We start from the raw sequence: 19,615 nt of genomic DNA on the forward strand, positions 1-19,615 counted from the left end.
GCTTTGGGGGACATTGGTGATGGGAATGTTGCACTGGTGAAGGGGGTATTTTTTTATGACTGAAACCCACTAAAATCATGTTTGCAATCATGATGCTTACATATTTATTTAAAAGAAAAAAATATACAGAAAATATATAAATAAGGGCATTTATCTCATAATCAAAATTTTCATCTGATAAAAAGGTATTATTTTAAATAAATGAAAATAATCTTATAAAGTCAATAAAATTAATTTACATTTCAAAACTTCACTAAATCAATTGACTATTTTTCTTAAATAAAACAATCAACAATTTTTAATTATCTCATAATAAAGTAAATATTTTATGCTGTAATTAATGGATAACTTATTTTCCATCACTCAGAAGCTAATATTAAATAATTTCTGTTTATAAGCACTATATTGTTAAACTTTCTTTGTAGAAATAAGCTAACAGAACCCAGATTCCCTTATTTAGAAGACAGATCAATATAAATTGGTTGATACTATAACACTTCCCCAAAAAGATTTTGGAAAGGACCTTTAGGAAGCTAACCTTCTGAGAGCCACATGCTGAAAATTATATAAAGAAATCCAAGTCTCATGAAACTTAATTATATATTGAATCTTGCTATACTCAGAATACATTATACCATGATTTTGATTTTAGACTTGAGATTCAAGATCTATTCTTAGATTAGTCCTACACTGCATATATTTTCTTGTGTGATTTGTAGTAATTTAATGAAGCTTTGGAATACTGTTTTACATAACCAAGAAGACAGCTGCCCTCCCCTTTCAGTTAAATAAATAGAAAATAATATTACCTATGAGAAGAAAAAAGATAGAAAATATAATGATAAATATTTTGAAAGAACATATAACAATTTAACAAGACAAGCAATGGTCAAATGTGCAAGAAAATCAGTTAAAAGTTCTTCCTATTCGAAGTATCACATGAATTTCATTGTAGAGTCTTAATCTTGTTAGGGTAAGACTGTATCAGTGAAGCACAGTGAGAAAATTGGATTATACTGTGACCTATGGTTGGATGAGTTGCAGAATATTTTTAGGACAAGAAATTAAATAAGTGGAACTCAATTGTTCCTTGATGGGAAACATAATCTTTCTTAGCAGCATCTTCTTTTTTTTATAACCAATGAAAAAAAGGAAGAAATGTGATTTGAATGAAAACTTCTAGGGAATTGAAAATCTCAGTAGGAAAATAAAAAACTCACTGGAAAGCCTTACCAGCCTTACCAGCTGCTGTAAACAAAATCAATGAGATTGAAGAAAAGATGCAAAAAACCTCCATTTAACAGAAGTTGGGAAAGAGCCTTAAAAATAAATGAACAGGGCCTGGAGTGATAGCACAGTGGCGTTTGCCTTGCAAGCAGCAGATCCAGAACCAAAGGTGGTTGGTTCGAATTCCGGTGTCCCATATGGTCCCCCGTGCCTGCCAGGAGCTATTTCTGAGCAGACAGCCAGGAGTAACCCCTGAGCACTGCCGGGTGTGGCCCAAAAACCAAAAAAATAAAAAAAAAATAAATGAACAGATCCTGTCCTAAGAAAGATAATCATACAAAGAAGCATCTTTAAGATTTACAAAAGATTTGTCAGAAGCCTCAAGGTCCAAAGGCAGTGGTGGGATATAATGGCAAATCTCAACAAAATGAATGCTTCGCCACCGACTTTTATTCCAGTTTGAAGGAATAAAACAACACAGAGATAAACAGATAAACAACAGCTCAAAAACTTTATAGATTCAAAACCAACCTTAAAAGTTTAAATGAAAGGTCTACTTTAAGGCAAGATAGACCAAGCAAACACACCAAACTTCTACAAAATGATGACACTTAATATCATAACAATCATCTTTTTTAACATCAATGGACTAAATGCACAAATTAAGGTAGGCAGAGTGGCAAAATTGATCAAAATGTTTAATCCAATAATTTACTGCTTACAAGAAATAGTCTGAACAAACACAAAAATAAAAGGTTTGAGAACAATCATTTTAGCAAACCCTTATAAGGCTGGGGTAGTTATAATAATACCAGATGACTAAACTTTTATGCTTCCAAAGATTATAAGAGATAGAGATGGGCATTTCTTACTAATCAAGGGAAAATTGTAGCAAGAAAAATAATTACAGCTCTATACATATAAGCACCCAATGATGGGGCAACAAAATACTTAAAGCAACTGTTGATCAAACTGAAGAAAGACATCAGTAATAACACAATAATAGTGGGAGGATTCAACACCTTGTCATTCCTTTATATGCTAAAATTTCACAAAGATATACTGGCTCAGAGGGAAAAATAAAAGATGGCTTTGTTTGTTGAGAGAGAGAGAGAGAAAGAGAGGGAGAGAGAGAGAAAGAGAGAGAGAGGGAGAGAGAGAGAAAGAGAGAGAGAGGGAGGGAGGGAGAGAGAGAGAGAGAGAGAGAGAGAGAGAGAGAGAGAGAGAGAGAGAGAGAGAGAGAGAGAGGGAGCTCTTCATCCCCAGAAAATTGGATACACATTCTTCTCCAGTACAGATGGGTCATTCTACAAGACAACATACTGGGCCATAAAACACACCTTCATGAAAACAAGAGGATAGAAATCGCAATTTTTTCAGATCATGAAGTGTCACAGCCTGCTTGGTTTTAGACACTAAGGAATTGTCAAATTCCCTATTAAGGAAAATGTGTGCATAAAGTCTGATAAATGGGATTAGAGATTCAGACATTCAGAAATGAAGTATGTCTTGTTTCTTTATTTCTCTCTCTCTGCTGGAGCAGAACACTTATACAAAACTTCTTGGCAAGGCATCACAATTGCAGACCTAAATGTTTAGTTATCTCACTGGACCTAGACAAAATGTCCAGGACAAGCTGCATGTTTATCTTTATCAACCCAGAGCAGGGTACAGCCCCAGCCTCTGTGCTTCCCAGCAAGATCATCAGTTCCCAGAGACTGGCTATTGTTTTGGTCTTACTCCAACTTATGTAATTTGAACTGAGGCCTAAGATACTAACCCTTAATATGACGGCACTTAGTTTAACAGAAAAGCTAGATTTGAGAGTGGTTAATAATTCTGTAAGACTAAATAAAGAATATTGCATCTACATAATGCTCATAACAAGGTGTGTTTATAGAAATCTGAGTGGCCGGAGAGATAGCACAGTGGTAGCGTGTTTGTTTTGCAAGCGCTGATCCAGGACCAATGGTGGTTCGAATCCTGGTATCCCATATGGTCCCCTGGCCTGCCAGGAGTGATTTCTGAGCAGAGAGCCAGGAGTAACCCTTGAGCGTCGCTGGGTGTGGCCCAAAAAACAAAAAAGAAAAAAAGAAAAAAGAAAAAAGAAAGAAAGAAATCTGAGTGGTCTTTAATAGAGGCTAAAAGAAAAATCCCTTGGATGTTAGTGAAGTTATATCTTAAATAATATTTGTTACATCCCCTTTTACTTGATTGCCTCGTGGACAGGGGACCAAGATCTTTCTTGCTCCCTAATGTCCTCCTTTTGGTGATACAGTCAGCTTCTGAAGTACCATCCTTGCTGACACAGGTGGCTATTCTTTTCCTTAAAGGTACAGGCAGCTAGGACTTACTCAAACCTGGTGTTCTTCTTTGGTCTCAGGGTCAGACTTCCTTACACAGATCTGGACATAGCAATAAAGCACTGAAAATAGACATGAATTATAAGCAGACATAGAGAAACAATGTTGAAACCTGGAAATTAAACAGTTCACTGCTGAACAACCAGTGGATCAAAGAAAAAATAAAGTCAAAGAGAAAATCAAAAGATTTCTGGAAATAAATGAGAATTAATATAGGAATTATCAGAATCTTTGGAACACAGAAAAAAACTATATAAGAGGGGAAATTTACAAATATTCACCGGAAAGGAAGAAAAGATCTATATAAAAAATAAATGAACAGCTTAAAAAATTGGAAAAAGAACTATGATATAAGTCAAAAGAAAGCAGGAGGAAGGGAAGAACAAAATTAATAGCAGAAATTAATGATTGACACAAAAAATCTAAAAGATCAATGTAAGCAAGAGTTGGTTCTTTGACAAACATAATCAAGATCAATAAATTATAAGCAAGAATAACAAAGAAAGTAGAAAGGAACCTAATAAACACAACAAGAAATGAAAAGAGCTAAGTTACTACAAACACTACAGAACTTCAAAGGGCAATCAGAGATTACTTTGAAAATCTCTATGCCACAAAACCAGAGAACCTGAAAGAAATGGATACGTTCTTGGACTTGAAACAAGATGACCTGGACCTATCATTATTGAGAAAATTTAAAGGGTAATCAAAAGGCTTTCCCAAAAGAAAAGCCCAGAACCAGATAGATTCACTAGTGAATTCTTTCAAACATTTAGAGAAATACTGCCAATCTTCTTCGAGTTCTTCAAGAAAATTGAAGAAACAGGAACACTCCCAAATAGCTTTTATGATGCTAAAATCATCCTAATACCAAAAGCAAACAAAGACAACATGAAAAAAAAAAGAAAATGATAAGCTAATATCTTGGATGAACACAGATGCAAAGATTATCAACAAAACACTAGCAAACAAAATCCAACAACTCATCAAAAAACTTATACACCATTACAAAGCATGATTCATTCAGGAATCCAAAGGTTGTTTGACATACACAAGTCAACCAATATGATTCACTATATCAATAAAAGAACAAAAACAAAAATTATAGGATTACATCAATAGATACTTAGAAATCATTTGACAATTTCCAGCACCCATTCACAATAAAACTCACAATAAGATGTGAGTTGAAGGAACCTTCCTCAGTATTGTCAAAGCCATTTATCAAAACCCATTGTGAACATTATACTCAATGGGGAGAACCTAAAAGCCTTTTTTCTAAAATCTGGCACAAGGCAAGTTTGATCCCTCTGACTACTTATATTTAATATAGTACTGAAAATCCTAGCCATGGCAATTAGGCAAGTAAAAAATGTCAAAAGCATTTATGTAGAAATGAAGAAGTGAAGTTTTCCTTGTTTGCTAATGACATGAAACTGTAACCATAAAATTCTAAAGGATCCACACAAAAAAAATTTGAGAAACAATAGATTTGCATAATAAAGTGGAGGCTACAAAAGCAATACACAAAAATCCCTGGTTTTCTATACAGAAATAATGAAAGATAAGAAAAATATACTAAAATTAGAATCCATTCACAATTGTGTCTCAGAAAATCAAGTACCTTGGAGTCAAATTAACTAAAGAGGTGAAAGAGATATATAAAGAAAACTACAAAAAAAAACTTTAAGAAATAAAAGAGGATACAAAAATGGAGACATAAACTCTTCTCATGTATTGTCAGGATTAACAGAATCAAAATGTCAATATTTCCTAAAGCATTGTACAGATTTAATACAATTCCTACAAAAATTTACATATTTTTCAAAGAAGTGGATTAGATACTCCTGAAATTTATATGGAGAAATAAGTGCCCATAAATAGCTAAAGCAATCCTTAGTAAAAAAAAAAAATGATGGGAGCAACCACTTTCCCCAACTTTGTACTCTACTATAAAGCAATAATAATTAGAACAGTAGCAATAGTGACAATTAATGAGGGGCATTCCCACCACCAGTGTTGTCCTCCCTCCGTCACTGTTCCCAGCATGCATTCCCCATCTCTTTTCTTTACCCCTGCTTAATGCTAGAGGAACTGTTTCTTACTTGTATAGTTTGTTGTAGATTGGGTATCAATCCTGTTGTCATTGACTTTGAATTTGGTATTCGAGTCTGATCATTTTTTATTTTCATCTAATGAACATATGACTGTCTTGTTCTGGTACCATCGGGTGTGGGGGGAAGGATAACCAAAAAAAAGAGAAAAACTAGGAGGAGTCCATCTAGATGTTATAAGTATCCATTTAGAAGAAGGAAGGTAAAAAAAAAAAGAAAAAGGTAACAAACAACTTAAAAACAAAAACCAATAAGGGAGTAACAACAAAAGTACAAAAAGAATCAAAAAAGAATAAACCAAAAAGCAAAAACTATCAGCTATAGTAAAGAATAAAAACTAGCAATAACAACAAAACTAAACTAAAAAAATAAAATTTAAATAATTATTTAAAACAATAAAAATAAAATAATAAATAAAAGACCAGCAATATGTTTCTTCCTTTTTTCTTTGCATAAGCACAGTAAATATTGGGAAAATTAGAATGGGAATTTCCTTGACCTAAGAGATGCAGGATTTCTCCATCCTTGAAGCATACTGCCATGGTAACATCTACAGGCTATGTACTCCCTCATTTACAACACCCCAAGGTCTTTTTAACCTGCTGGGAAACTTTCCACTCAGATGTGAGTGATGGCATCTCGCATCTGTAGCTGGAGCTCTTGTTATTTGCATAGGACATAGGGTGAAAGCTAGGGGAGATTTTCTTTTTATGGTTCTAGGGGTTCTGCTCCATCACCATTGTTGTGATCAATATTCTGTAATTAGTGGTCTTGGTTTTTGTTCAGATCCTAGGACAGAGCCTAGGGTATAGTCTTTCAGCATGGTTCCAGAATTTCTGCTCAGTCGCAGTTGTCAAAGTCAGATCTCTGGAATTAGGGATCTTGCTTTTTGTACAAATTCCAGGCTGAGACCTAGGTTAGGAATTCCTCCTTGATCCCTCAATAGGTTCTGTCCAGACCATGGTTGTTGAAGTCAGTCTTCTGTAAATAGTAATTTTGGTTTTGCTCCTAGCAAGGGATGACATGTCTCCCAATTGTATCTTACCATTAGGTGATGAGATAAGACAGCCCTCTCTTAGCTCAAGTTGTTGTCGTTTCCTCCTGTCAGGATATCATGTCAAAACTGGTACAAGTTGGTGCCAGGCTGATAGAGTTTCCCTGGGAGGAGTTTTGTTCCTGGTACTGTTGCTGGAACCTATGTTCCACTTCTGGGATCGGGGGTTCTGGATTGAATGGTTGCTGTCCAAATGTCTGAAGTCTAAATTGGGTTCATATGACACAAGCTCAGGGTGGCACGTGACCCTGCATTATAAAAAGTGTGGGTTCTTATTCCTAATAAATAAGAGCTTGTTTTGTGCATAATATTTCCCTTTATTTAGAGTGCCTAAGCAAAATGGTATGGTGACATATTATATTGCTGGTGGATTTGGAGCAAGATTGATATTATGTACTATCTCTGTGCCCTGATTTTGACCGGGGCTTTTATCCCAGGCAAACGTTTTCTTGCAGGTTTTCATACCAAGCAGAACCAAAACAGGTGAGATTGGAGAAAGAAAGAGAGAAAAAATCTAGCTAGCTAGCTAGCTTTCTAATAGAAGAAATAAATAAAAATACATTTAAAAGAGGCATTGAAGAAAAGTGCTGTTCATGAGGCTAACTTACTTTTGGGGATAAACAGACTGGAGGTATTATAGAGGTATTAAACACTTAAAGGAAATATAGTTTTCCTCATTGAATCTTTTGAGATATTCTTGTGGGGGGGGGTGGAATCCAGGGCATTTTCCCATCACACATCATGTCTTGATGAGTTTGTAAAGTTATTTGTAGCCATGAGGGAAGTTTCCTTGGGCTGAGTTCCTTCTGGGTGTGAATCGGTAGCATGCAACAGTCCATGATTAGGAGGGTAAAAAGAAGGGCCATTTTACTATTTACTGTTTCTTTCTGAGTAGCTTCATGGTAGCCTTGAAAATCAGTGGACGATAGGGCCTTAGTGGCAGTACATATGGTAGGGTTCTTGCCATGCACAAAAGTTGACTTATTATCACTCCCAGTACCCAGCCTCTAAGGAAAAATACCATAATTCAGAACTACGAGTAAGCCCTGAACAACAACTGGTGTATTAAAAATTAAAAAAGAAAGAAAATCAATGGACAAAACATAACTCAAGAACTGTGGAAAAATCAGCTTAATTTAAAGTCAATGAAAACATAAAGTGTTTTTAGACTTCCCTCATTTTCAGTGCATAATAATGTCACCACTGGATATCTTTTGTTGTTGCTTTGTTTTGTTTTTGGGCCACATCCGGTGACACTCGGGTTACTTCTGGCTTGGGGGACCATATGGGATGCCAGGGATCAAACTGAGGTCCATCCTGGGTCAGCCATGTACAAGACAAGAGCCTTACCACTGCCCTACCACTCTGGCCCCACTACTGGATCTCTTTATTAGTTACTGACAAGCACCATATTTAAGGCTTATCTAAATTTGACTTTCATTTATCACTTGCTCTGTGAAAATAACCACAAGGTTATTTTTAGAGCCAGAATTATTACATGAGCACTGTCAGTTGTGGACCTAAACCTCACCTCCAAATATTAAAAAAAATAAACTAAAATCCAAGAATATACTATGTGAATTTGAGGAAAAACATTTTAAAAATTTTTTTGCTATTTTTTGCCATTTGTGTGGTCAGAGAATTCTTAGGAAGTTTTAAATTTTAAAGCAAGGGATTCTGACACATGTTCAGCTCTCTGTTCTGGAGATCAAGTGAAAAACCAAAACCAAATATTTAATAACTTCATAAAGCAAAATAGTGAATAATTAATTAAAATTATATTATTCTAATCTATTACTCAACAAAGAAGAGCAGTTATAGCTTGTTATGTTGTAAAATTATAGGAAGCTAAAAATTACATTTAAAAAAACAACAAATGAGGACCCCTTCCCCTGCCCAGTATGCAAGTGAACCTGGGCGCCCAGACCTTCTATTGGTCTGAGACTCCTCTTCCACCTTCAGGACCTCTTCTTCCCGCCCAGTAAACACATGGACCTGGGCACCCTCCACTGGTCTGGGACCACCCTTCCACCCTTAGGACCCCCTCCACCAGCCCAGGAAATGCATGGACCTGGACTCCCAGACCTTTGGCTGGTTTTAGACCACCCCCTCATATCACCCCCTCCACTGGCCCAAAAGCATGGGGTCCTTGGCACCTGGAACTTTGGGCTGGTTTGAGACCCCCAGCAGGAAGGTTTGATACCTTCCACCACCCCTCTGCTAAACCAGGAATTGTATACACCTTGGCCTGGGACCTTTGGGCAGGGTTGAAACAGCCAGTCCTCCTCCCCAGGACCATGATCTGTGAAAATGCACGGGATAGTCTAACTTTCAACACATAGGTCCTAACACTCAGACCTAACACTCAATTTCCTCAGATAATCCCACACTTCATAAAACAAGATAGCAAAACACTGAAGCAGCTTGTAATCTCCCAATCATGTTTAGACAAATTATCTGGCTAAGGAAAGTAAACTCTAAATTGAATATACTTTCAAGCACCTCTAATAAAACAAGTATAACAGTCCACTTTATTAAACAACCAGAACTCAACATTCAAAACCACCAGGTGCAAAGAAATGTGCGTAAACTAAGAAAGACATTAGCAGCTGGGGAAATGCAGAGAAATCCTATCAAGTTTCCAAGTCCACCAAAACGCATGAGCCCAATAGATGAGTACCTAAAAATAGCACTGCATGTCCTAGCAAGGGAAAATCAAGGAATCACTAGCCAGCAAGAGTAAGAAATCTATAGATGGAACAATTCAACCAACTAAAAGAAGAATTTTACAGAATATGAAAAAAATCCATACAATTGGAATTAGGAGAAATAAAAAACATGTTAGCAAGCCATAATAGTAGAATTACACAGTTAGAAGAAAGCATAGAGAAACTTGAGGAAAAACTACAAAACAACAATGACAAAGAAGTCAATAAAAAAGCAAGAAACAAAACATTGGAGGAAAAAGTTAGGTACTAGTGAATAAAGATAACAGAAATAACCTATGAATTGTAGGAATAACAGAAGGGGAGGAAAAAGGGAAAGAAGAACAAGTAGTGAGGGAAATAATAGCAGAGAATTTTCCCACCCTCTGGAAAGAAAAACCCATACAAATTCAGGAGGCAAAAAAAAAGTCCCCAATAAAATAGACCCTGACAGACCAATACCAAGACATATGGTAATCCAACTTGCAAAAATAAATAAATAAATAAACAAAACAAAAACAAAGTGAAAGATGAATTCTTTAAAGCATTCAAGGAGAGAAAAACCCTCAAATACAAAGAAAGGGCCATAAGAACCAAACTAGACCTCCCATGTGAAACAATTTGAGCAAGAAGACAGTGGAGTGACATGTTTAAATTGCTGAATAAAAGAAACTTCCAACCTGGAGTACACTATTCAACAAAACTCTCACTCATATGGGAAGGAGAACTAAAAACATTCTTAGACAAGAAAGAACTCACACTATTTGCGCTAACCAAACAATCTCTAAATGAACTTTTCAAAGATGTTCTACACAATACAAACCCCCAATTGTAACAACAACCACTCTACTCAATACAATCGCACAACAACCCTCTCTCGTGGTAATCTCCTTAAATGTTAACGGGCTAAACTTCCCTATTAAAAGACTCAGAGTAGCAGGACTGATCAAAAAACAAAAACCAGACACCTGCTGCCTCTAAGAAACAGACCTAAAAGAACAGGGTAGGCACGGGCTTAGAATTGAAGGATGAAAATCTATTATTCAAGCCAATGGAAAACAAAAAAAAAGCTGGGACAACCATTATTATATCAGACCAAATTGCATTCAACTTCAAGAAAGAACTTAGAGACCAAGAGGGTCACTATTTACTGACCATGGGAACATTAGATCAAAAAGACTAACCCTGTGCCAACTGTAGAGCCAGCAAAATATGTAAGGCATTTGCTCACAAATCTAGAGAAACATATGGAAGGAAATATGATAGAAGTAGGAGATTTCAATACTTCACTATCACCACTAGACAGATCCACCAGGCAGAAAAAGTATTATACCATGAAAACTTCAAAACACTCCAGAAAGAAATTAAAGAGAACCTAAGGAAATGAAAGAACATCATGGATAGGAAGAATCAACATAATCAAAATAACTATATTACCTAAATTACTTTATAGATTCAATGAAATCCCTATCCAAATTCTGATGCCATTTTTAAGGAACTAGAACAACCAATTATAAAATTCATCTAGAACCACAAAAACCCTAGGTTAGCCAAATCCATACTGAAAAGACAAAAAACTGGGTGACATTTCTTTTTTATTATTTTTATTTGCATTGATGTATTGTATTACATTGATTAGTTTTCTATGTTTTTTGATATCTTTGAACACCTTGATTACAAATATGATTGTAGTTGGGTTTCAGTCATGTAAAGAACACCCCCCTTCACCAGTGCAACATTCCCATCACCAATATCCCAAGTCTCCCTCCTCCCCACCCAACCTCTGCCTGTGCTCTAGACAAGCTTTCTACTTCCCTCATTCACTCACATTATTATGTTCTCAGTGTAGTTATTTCTCTAACTGTTCTCATCACTCTTTGTGGTGAGTTTCATGTCGTGAGCTGGACCATCCAGCCTTCCTCTCTTTTGTCTCTGAGAATTATTGCAAAATTTATTTTTCTTAAACCCATAGATGAGTGAGACTATTCTGTGTCTATTTCTCTTCCTCTGGCTTATTTCACTCAGCATAATAGATTCCATGTACATCCATGTAGAGGAAAATTTTATGACTAAACTCTTTTGATAGCTACATCATATTCCATCGTACATATTCCAGATGTACTACAGTTTCTTTAGCCATTTATCTGTTGAGAAGCAACTAGGTTGTTTCCAGTGTCTGGCTATTGTAAAAGCACTTCAATGAATATAGGTGTGAGGAAGGGATTTTTCTTTACCTAACCTGAAGCTTTATTATAAAGTCATAGTCATCAAAACAGCATGGTACTGGAACAAAGACAGAGTATCAGACCAGTGAGTTAGAACAGAAATCCAGATATTTACCCACAAATAAACAGTCAACTGATATTTGAAAAAGAATCCAAGAATCTGAAATAGAACAAAGACAGTCTCTTCAACCAATGGTGTTGAAACAAAAGATTGATTCATATCTCATCCCCTAAACAAAAATCAACACAAAATGAATTAAAGACCTGGAAATCAGACCCTAATTTATAAAGTTTATTAAGGAATAAATAAGTAGAACACTACAAGACTTATACCTCAAAAAAGTCTTTGATGACAGAATGCTAATGGCAAGAGTAATAAAATCAAATGTAAACAAATGGAACTACATGAAACCAAAGAGTTTCTGTATGGCAAAAGAAACACTGGCTAAAACTAATAGACAGCTAACAGAATGGGGAAAAAATTTCACACTCGATACATCAGATAAAAAAATTGATATCTAGGATATACAAAGCACTCAGAAAGGTGATTCTCACAAAACCCAACAAAGCCATAGAAAGTGGGGAGAAGAAATGAATAGACACTTTTCCAAGGAAGACCGACAGATGGCCAATAAATACATGAAAACATGTTCACCATCACTCATCATTAGAGAAATCCAAATTAAGATAACAATGAGGAACACCAGATACCAGCGAGTATGGCACACATCAAAAATAATGTGTCCAATCTCTGTTGATGAGGATGTGGTAGAAAAGGAACTCTCATCCACTGCTGGTGGGAACACTGCCTGGTCCAACCTCTATGGAAATCAGTATCGAGGGTACTTAGTAAACTCAGAATTGAGCTGTCATATGATCCAGCAATCTCCCTCCTGGGTATCTACCCCCAAGATTTCCATCTTTATCCCAAAGTATGTATGCACTCTACTATTCATCGCAGCACTCAGACAATAACGAAGAACTGGAACCAATCTTCATGCCCAACAATGGGTGAATGGATCATGAAGATGTGGTATTTATACACAATGGAATGCTACATAGCAGTTAGAAATGATACAGTCATGAATTTTCCAGCAATATGGATGGATCTCCAAAATATTATGTTAAACAAAGTAAGCAAGAAAACGGATAAACACAGAATGATAGCACTTCTTTGGGGTATTCAGAAAATATACCACATTTACATATAGTAGTCCATGAACAAATATAAGAGCCGAAAGGGTAAAATCTCCAAACACCCTAGGTGCCACCACTTCATCACGTGGTGAAGTGTTCAAATAGAGTCGAAGGTGGCAACACAAAGATGTGAATGCCCATTATAACCTAAAGTATCAAGCAACGATGGAAGCAACAATTTTTGAGTGAACAGGTATGCAATCAACCTCTAACCATAAAGGTCTATAATAATATCCTTATGTGTTTTATCACAAAATCGGGTGCAGTGATTACTAACAATATGTTTTAATGCCTTAATTTTACCAAGTATAAAATAAAACTTTAGCTTCATTGTCCACAGGGGGACTTGGAAACAAAGGACGGACAACCCTAATTTTAAACCTTGGCGGTCAGTCATACAGAATAATATATACAGTTCCTATTATGTCAATGTCTTGATAAAATACTCTAATTAACCCACTTTTGTTTATGTCTTTAGATAGAACCCAAAGCATATGATAATTCAGACCACTGGCACTGTCTCTAGCAAGTCACTGTGCCCTTTCTTTCTTTTTTCTTTTTTTTTTTTTCTTTCTTTTTCTTTTCTTTCTTTTTTCTTTCTTTCTTTCTTTTTCTTTCTTTTCTTCTTTCTTTCTTTCTTTCTTTCTTTTCTTCTTTCTTTTTTCTTTCTTTCTTTTCTTTCTTTCTTTCTTTCTTTCTTTCTTTCTTTCTTTTTTCTTTCTTTCTTTCAATCTCTTCTTTCTTTTCTTTCTTTCTTTCTCTTTCTTTCTTTCTTTTTCTTTCTTTCTTTCTTTCCTTTTCTTTCTTCCTTCCTTCCTTCCTCCTTCCTTCCTCCTTCCTTCCTTTCTTTCTTTCTTTCTTCTTTTTTCTTTCTTCTTTCTTTTTCTTTCTTTCTTTTCTTTCTTTCTTTCTTTTTTCTTCTTTCTTTCTTTCTTTCTTCTTTCTTCTTCCTTTCTTTCTTTCTTCTTTCTTTCTTCTCTTTTTCTTTCTTCTTTTTCTTTCTTTTCTTTTTCTTTCTTCTTTCGTCTCTCTTCCTTCTTTCTTTCTTTCTTTTTCTTCCTTCCTTCCTTCCTTTCTTTCTTTCTTCTTTCTTTCTTTCTTTCTTTCTTCTTCTTTCTTTTCTTCTTTTCTTTTTCTTTCTTTCTTTTCTTTTCTTTCTTTCTTCTTTTTCTTTCTTTCTTTCTTTCTTTCTTTCTTTCTTCTTTCTTCTTTCTTTCTTTCTTTCTTTCTTCCTTTCTTCCTTTCTTTCCTTTCTTCCTTCTCCTTCCTTCCCTCCTTCCATCCTCCTTCCTTCCTTCCTCCTTCCTTCCTTCCTTCCTTCCTTCCTTCCTTCCTTCCTTTCTTCTTTCTTTTATCTTTTCTTTCTTTCTTTCTTCTTATCTTTCTTTCTTTCTTTCTTCTTCTTTCTTTCTTTCTTTCTCTCTTTCCTTCCTTCCATCCTTCCTTCCTTCCTTCCTTCCTTCCTTCCTTCTTTCTTTCCTTTTTTCTTTCTCTCTCATTCTTTCTTTCTATTTTTCTTTCTTCTCTCTTTCTTTCTCTTTCCTCCTCTTTTTCCTTCCTTCTTTCTTATATTCTTTCTTTCTCTTCCTTTCTTTTTCTCTCTTATTCCCTCTACTTTTCCCCTCTGTCCTTTACTCTTCTTCAATCCATTGCACCATATTTACTTATTCATCTTTTTCTCTTCTCTCTTATCTTTTGTTTTCCCCTCCTTTCTCTCCTAAGCCATATTTTAACCAACTATTTATCTCTTCTTAACTCAATCATATCTTAAGAGCTCAGACCCAGCTTATGAGGGTCAGGCCTCCAACAGCAACCTAAGAATAGAACACTAAAGCCTGTCTTAATGTGGGCATAAGTTAATAGACAGTGGGCTCCTTCCTGGCTGCCAAACCTAAATTGAAACAAACCGTGCCTAGAATGTATATAGCCCCTCTTATATATTACCCCCTCTTCCCTCCTTCAAAATCCTTCTAACCCCTCATCCCCCAATCCTGACTCATTATCCTTCATTATTTAACCATCTTTACCCTCAGTTATTAACCCAGTAGGTACCAGGACCAACCTCCTGCTCCAATAAACCATCACCAAGCTCCCAAACCAAAAGTACACCTTCCCAGCCCCATGTCACATGTAAGAAATTACAACCAATACACCTGCTGATTCATGCTTCATGGACCTTCTTCTTACACTTCTAATCATGGACTGTTGCATGCCACTGACTCAGGCCCAGAAGGATCCCAGTTCAAGGAAACTTCATTCATGGTTACAAATAATTTTGCAAACTCAACAAGACACTATGTGTGATGAAAAAATGCCCTGGACTCCACCCACCACAAGGATATCTCAAAATACTCAATAGTGAAGCCTTTAGTTCCTTTATAAGCATATGTCATGTAGACCCAATTTAGACTCCACATGATTGGACAGCAACAATTCAACCTAGACCCCAGATCTCAGACATGGAACCGACATAGCAACAGCATTAGGACCCACACTCCTCCGGGGAAACTCTGAATGTCGTCCCAGCACCAACTTGCACCAATTTTAACATGACATCCTGACATGAGAAAACACAACAACTTGAGCTAAGAGTGGGCTGCCCCATCTTAGTCTCATGCAATCAGGAGACATGTAATTATTTGCCCTAAGCAAAAACCAAAATCGCTATCTACAGAAGACTAACTTTGAGAAACATGGCCTGGACAGAACCCATCAAGGGACCAATGAGGAAGTTCCTAGCCTAGGCCTTGGCCTAGGATTTGTATAAAAGCATAATCTCTAATTCCAGAGGTCTAACTATGACAACTGTGACTGAGCAGAACTTTTGGAACTATGCTGAAAGACTATACCCTAGGCTCTGTCCTAGGTTCTGAACAATAATCAGGACCACTAATTACAGAAGACTGATTATAACAACAGTGATGGGACAGAACTCCTAGAACCATAATGGAAAACTCTCTCCTAGCCTTCACCCTATGACCTATGCAAACAAGATCTCCAGCTACAGAGGTGAAATGTCATCACCCACATCTGAGTAGAAAGTTTCCTGGCACCATAAAAAGACCTTGGTGTGTGTAAATGAGTGAGCATGGAGCCTGTAGTTGTTCCTATAGCAGTATGCTTCAAGGGTGGTGAAACCCTGTATCTCATAGGCCAAGGGAATTCCCGATGTAATTTCTCCAATGTTTACTGTGTTTATGCAAAAGCAAACAAACAGCAAACAAAAACCCAGAAGAAACACAACTTTTGTTTGTTTGTTATTTTTTTTTGGGGGGGGGCATACCCGTTTGATGCTCAGGGGTTTCTCCTGGCTAAGTGCTCTGAAATTGCCCCTGGCTTGGAGGAACCTTATGGATGCTGAGGATCGAACCGCAGTCCTTCCTTGACTAGTGCTTGCAAGGCAGACACCTTACCTCTAGCGCCACTTCACTGGCCCCCCACAACCTTTTATTTTTTTTAAAGAAGTTGCTCGTCTGGGTTTTTGTTTTTGTTTTTGTTTTTTTTTTCTTTTTGTAGCTGATGGTTTTGGCTTTTGGTTTATTCTTTGTTTACTCTTTTTGTAATTTTGATGATACTTCCTTATTGTTTTTTGTTTATGCTTTGTTTTGTTTTACTACCTTTTTGTTCTTTTTTCCCTTTCTTCTTCTAAATGGATATTTTTAACATCTAGACGGACTCCTCCTAGTTTTTCTCTTTTTTGTTTGCCTTTTTCTTTCTTCCCTTGATGGTTCCAAGACCAGACAGTCGAATGTTCATTTGGTGGAAATAAAAACTGATCAGACATGAATACCAAATCAAAGTAAACAACAACAGAATCAATACCCAATATACAATAAGCTGTAGAAGGGGGGAACAGTTGCACTAACATTATAGGTGTAAAGGAGGAAGATATGGGATGCATGCTGGAAAAAGGGGTGGAGGAAACAACACTGGTGGTGGAAATGCCCCTCACTCTTTGTCACTATGTGCCTCAAATATTACTGTGAAAGAATTATAATTCACTTTGACCACAATAAAAATTTTAAAACAGGGGAAAACAAAGCAAAAAAAAAAAACACCACATTTTGACACCTTTATCTTTTCTTTTATTTAAGCACAGTGGTTACAGAAATGTTCATAATTGGCTTTCAGTTATAGAATTTATATAGTCCTTCATCCGTGCAACTTTTCCACCACAGTTACCTCCTCTCACCACCCCCTGCCTGTCTCTAGGACAGGTCTACTGCTTCTTTATCATTTGTCATACTCTCTAACTACACTCACAACTATTTGTGACAAGCTTCATATCATGGGTTGGTCTTCCTGGCACTCATCTTTATTGTCTCTGTATGTTATTACCATGGTGTCATTTATTTCTCTTGTATAGCACATATGAGTGAAGCTATTCTATGTTTATTCCTCTCTCTGACTCATTTCACTCAGCATAATAATCTTCATGTCCATCTATGTATAGGCAAATCTCATCACTTTTTCCCTAAGAGTTGCATACCATTCCATTGTGTATATGTACCACACTTTTTAACCAGTCATCTGTTGTCAAAACACACTTTTAATGAGTATTTTAATATTACTTTTTTTACTTTTATAGTTTCATTGTATTTTAACTCTAAATTTTAGAGTTAAATTATTTCATTTCACTTGCAAGATTTTGTAAATCCGAAAGAGGAAATAAAGAAATATTAAAACCAACGGAGCTGATATTTTTGATGTTAATATGTGTGCTAATAAATATAAATAAAATTTATACTTTTCACTATTATAAAAAAGGCTGGGAGACAGATCTGTTGAGAAAGAGAAAAAAAGAAAAAAGAAAGAAAGAGAGAGAGAAACAGAGAAAGAGAAAGAAAGGAAAGAAAGGGAGGGGGAGGGAGGGGAAGGGAGGGGGAGGGATGGGGAGGGAGGGGGAGGGATGAGGGAGGGGAGGGAGGGGAGGGAAGGGAAGGGAAGGAAAGGGAAGGGAGGGAGGGAAGAAAGGAAGGGAAGGAGGAAGGAAGAAGGGAAGGGGAGGGAGGGGGGAAGGGAGGGAAGGGAAGGAAAGGGAGGAGGGAGGAAGGAAGGAAGGGAGGAGCGAGGGAGGAGGTAAGGGAGGGAGGGAGGGGAAAGGAGGGAGGGAGGGAAGGAAAGAGGAAAGGGGGAAGGGAAGAAGGGAGGGAGGGGAAAGAGAGGAAGGTTGGGAGGGAGGGAGGGGCAGGGAGGAAGGAAGGGAGAGAGGAAGGGAGGGGGAGGAAGAAAGGAAGGGAGGGAGGCAGGGAGGGTAAGGAAGGAAAGAAAGGAGGGAGGAAGCGAGGAGGGGAAAGAAGGGAGGGATGAGGGAAGGGAGGAAGGGAGGGAGGAAGGGAGGGGAAGGAAGGAAGGAGTGAGGGAGAAGGGAGGAAGGGAGGAGGAAGGGAGGGGAATGAAGGAAAGGAGGGAGGGGAAGGGAGAAAAAAGGAAGTAAGGAAGGGGGAAGGGGAAGGAAGGAAGAAAGGAAGGAAGAAGGAAGGAAGGAAGGAAGAAGGAAGGAAGGAAGGAAGGAAGGAAGGAAGGAAGGAAGGAAGGAAGAAGAGAAAGAAGTGCTGAGCATACTGTATCTACAATCATAATTCTGTAATTATAGATTGAGCAAATATATTTGAATCTATAATAGTTAAAATTTAATTTGATCAACACACTTTTTTTCTTTTGAAAATTTCTAGGAAATGAGGATCCAAACATAAGGTCTTCTTCCTCCTCCAGTCACATCTGTATTATATGGTCCACTTCTGCTAGGTTGATTAGGTCAGAGATGGTCACTTTATCTAAGCAGTGGCTATTCTACAGTCATAGGGAGTTGAACTGAGTAACAGAGTATGGTAAGTTATGATTATTGAAATATAATGCAGGCCTCCTGAAGCCTGTGTATATTACCCAGTGGAAACTGCTGTGATACTGCTTTACTCAAAACCCAGTTATTCAGCTTCACATTTGTGGGGTCTTTCTCTTTATTATTATTATATATTTATTTATTCATTTTTGGTTTGGTGGCACACAAGGATTACTCCTGGCTCTGTACTCAGAAATAGCTCTTGGCAGGCTCTGGGTACCATATGGGATGTCAGGGATCACACCTGGGTCTGTCCTGGGTCACCGGCAATGCAAGACAAATGTGTTACTGCTGAGCTTCAGCCCTTGTGGGACTTTCTATAATTATTTGTTTAATGTATCTCTATTTAATATTTGTTACTTGCCACAAAATGTAAAACAGATCATATTTTAAGTCTATTGTTTTTATCTTTTTGTTTTGTTTTGGGGCCACACCAGGTGACGCTCACGGGTTACTCCTAGCTATGTGCTCAGAAATCGCTTCTGGCTTGGGGGACTATATGGGACACCGGGGATCAAACTGTGGTCTTTCCTAGGCTAGTGTGGGCAAGGCAAATGCATTACCACTAGCGTCACCACTCAGGCCCCTTAAGTCTATTTTTATCAAAAAAATGAACATTAATTTTTAAAAATTAAAAAATGCCTTATAAGGTTTTTATAATAAAGGTTCAGGCATACATAGAATGCTGTGGATCAAACGCAATTGGCTCTGTGCAAGGCAAATGCCCTAAGCCTAACCACTTGTGTTATCACTCCAGTGGCCTACAGTTTTAAGTTTAATTATTGTCATTGGGCTCAGTAGTATTGGGTTTAATGGCTTAGATACATACAAATACCTCTCCTCTTGATTACAGAGGATTAAGGTCCATGATTCTTGACTCTATGTGAC

This window comes from Suncus etruscus, chromosome 16 (assembly GCF_024139225.1).
Source record: "Suncus etruscus isolate mSunEtr1 chromosome 16, mSunEtr1.pri.cur, whole genome shotgun sequence".
NCBI lineage: Eukaryota > Metazoa > Chordata > Mammalia > Eulipotyphla > Soricidae > Suncus > Suncus etruscus.